Below are 2,677 nucleotides of genomic sequence, written 5' to 3' on the forward strand. Positions count from 1 at the left end.
ATCAAGGAACAAAGCCCTGTTCGCGAGATAGAAATCTGATTCAGCCTTCTTTTAGCCTTAAAACTTCATAAAAATATCAAATGTCTCTCTTTTGCTTTTACTTAGTCACTTATGTGACGAGGATTGAAGACAGTAAAATGCTGAGTTTTTGTCAGTGTAAGCCACTCACTTGAAAAGAGAAGAAAATCTCGTCTCTTTTCAATTATGATTTCTCAATGTTTGTTGTCTCATTTTTAAAAACAATAGAAAAAAGAATAGAAGTTCTGTACAGAAAATACAGAGAGGCAAAAAGAGAAAAGTACAAAATACCCATAATACTACCCGCATGGACGACCAATGTGAATATATTTTAATAGTTGAAACACACCTTCCTTAGTCTTGGATCTTCTTGTATGTTCTCGTGTGAGCTTATTGTTGTTTTGTCTCACTGTAGTGGCCCTATGGGAACAGGGAAACATCACGGTGGCAATCACATGGGCCCTTGTCTTCTTCCTCACCCTGAAGGGAAAGCTGCTCCTCCACGGGATCTGGTGAGTCGCTTTATTCTTATTTATTTATTTATTTATTTATTTATTTATGCATGCATGACGCGCTGTCTGGCTTGTGGAATCTTACTTCCCCGACCAGGGATCGAACCCAAGCCCTCGGCAATGAAAGCGCGGAGTCCTAACCACTGGATGGCCAGGGAATTCCCTGGTGAGTCACTTTAAATTTGATAGATCATGAGCTATAGCAAATTTATTTTATTCCTAGTTTACTGAAAATTCCCTTTATTGAATTGTATTCAATAACCTATATTGAATTGTATCACCTGCCTTTTCAGTATTTATTAATATGATCCGAGAATTTTTACCATTTGGTACATTATAGTTTAAAATTTCTTTACGCTGATCCAACCCTTAGCTAAGCTCAGTTTGATGATTTCTAACATGCTTCTGGACTTAGTTGCTGTGTTTTTCTTTCTTTAGGTTTTTAAATCCATTTTTGTAGAAGAATATTTAGGTTCCTTTTCAAGTGCTGATTCTTTTTTCCAGCCCTCGTATTACCATGTTGAAAATGGTACAGAAAGATTTCTAACATTGTCTATGTTTACAAATACTTGAAAATGTAGAAGAAATAAAATATTCAGAGATGAAGATTCTGGACCATACATATTTCGGAGGAAGAGTTCTTTTAAAATTTTCTTATACTGTCCTTAATTTCAGGTTTCGTATTTCTTTCTGAGTCCCTTTTCGCTGTTTACAATATCCAAGAAAAGCATTCATTTCATTAAGATTTTCCAGTTTTCTCATGGACGAATTTATACAATATCCCATAAAATACTCCATTCATTGTTACATTCCCTTTATATTTTCTAGTTATATATTAATTTTTTTCTCATTTCCCCTTTGTTCTTTCCAGAAATTTACCTATTGTTGTTGTTGTTTAATCAAAGAACAAGATGTTGCGTTTAATTTTTAATTCCTTTCTTTCTGCTTTCTGATTCATCCATCTTTACATTTATTAAGTCTTTACTCTTTCTGTCATACTGGTTTTCTTGTTCTTTTTATAACTCTTGAGTTGGCTAGTAGGCTTATTTATTTTTAATCTTTCTCAGTTAATGTGCAAATATCTGTGGCTATGAATTTTCCTTGGAGTACTGTTCTGGCCACATGACATAAGAAGTACAGACGTACAGTGATCTCATTCTATTTTCTAAATAGTCTATAATTACAGTTTTAATTTTTCTATACCCCAGTATTTGCTCAGAAAAGTACTTGTCATTAGCAAAAGAAACAGCAGCCAAAAATGAAATGATTAAAAATATTGACTTTTATAGGTCCTGTCAGATGAATAGAGAGAGAAAACGTATAATGATAAAATAAGACACCGTCAATAACTTGACTTAAAATATGAAGACTCTTACAAGGTCTGGATCACTTGGAACATGCTAAAAATAATTTAACAACTAAAGAGCTTGAGAGTTCAAAAGAGGTGGAACACAGAACTAGATGCTATTGTTCTTGCCTCTCAACATATTGGGGTTTTTTCTTCCACTTTTCAAAATCCTGTACATACTTAGCCTTTATTTTCAAGCACAATTTTAAGTATTAAACCTCCAGAGAATTCGTATCAAACTTGCTTCATACAATGCTCATTTCAGCAATTTCACAAATAGGAGCTTAATAATTTATCAGTAACAGTGGTAATGATGACAAATACAGCATTTTCAATCATTCTGAATAGGGTCCTATTTACTGCCAATGTTTAGAGTTTAGAGAACGCAGATTAAAAAGTTGAGACTACTGTTGCCACGAGCAATATGAAAGGCACTGAGTCTCCTGAGACAGGAAGGAGAAATTGATTTCTCTGTGCTTTTTCATACTCCACAACACTACTGGAAAGCAGTTTCTTGGCACATAACTATTGATCTACTGCTCTGGAGGGTGAATTAAATATGAGATCACACGAAAAGAAAACACGTGAGTTGTTCTTTTCATTCACACAAGATGCCTTTTAAAGTACATCAGAGTCGTAAACGCATGTGGGGGATTATGTACGCTCCATTGACCTGCAATAAAACAAGAGGTAGCAGGGAGAACCAATGTAGCTTTTAAATTTTTTTTTTTTTTTTTTTTTTTTTTTTTTTTTTGTGGTATGCGGGCCTTCCTCTGTTATGGCCTCTCCCGTTGCGGGG

This window comes from Physeter macrocephalus, chromosome 21, assembly GCF_002837175.3.
Source record: "Physeter macrocephalus isolate SW-GA chromosome 21, ASM283717v5, whole genome shotgun sequence".
In the NCBI taxonomy this organism is placed as follows: Eukaryota; Metazoa; Chordata; class Mammalia; order Artiodactyla; family Physeteridae; genus Physeter; species Physeter macrocephalus.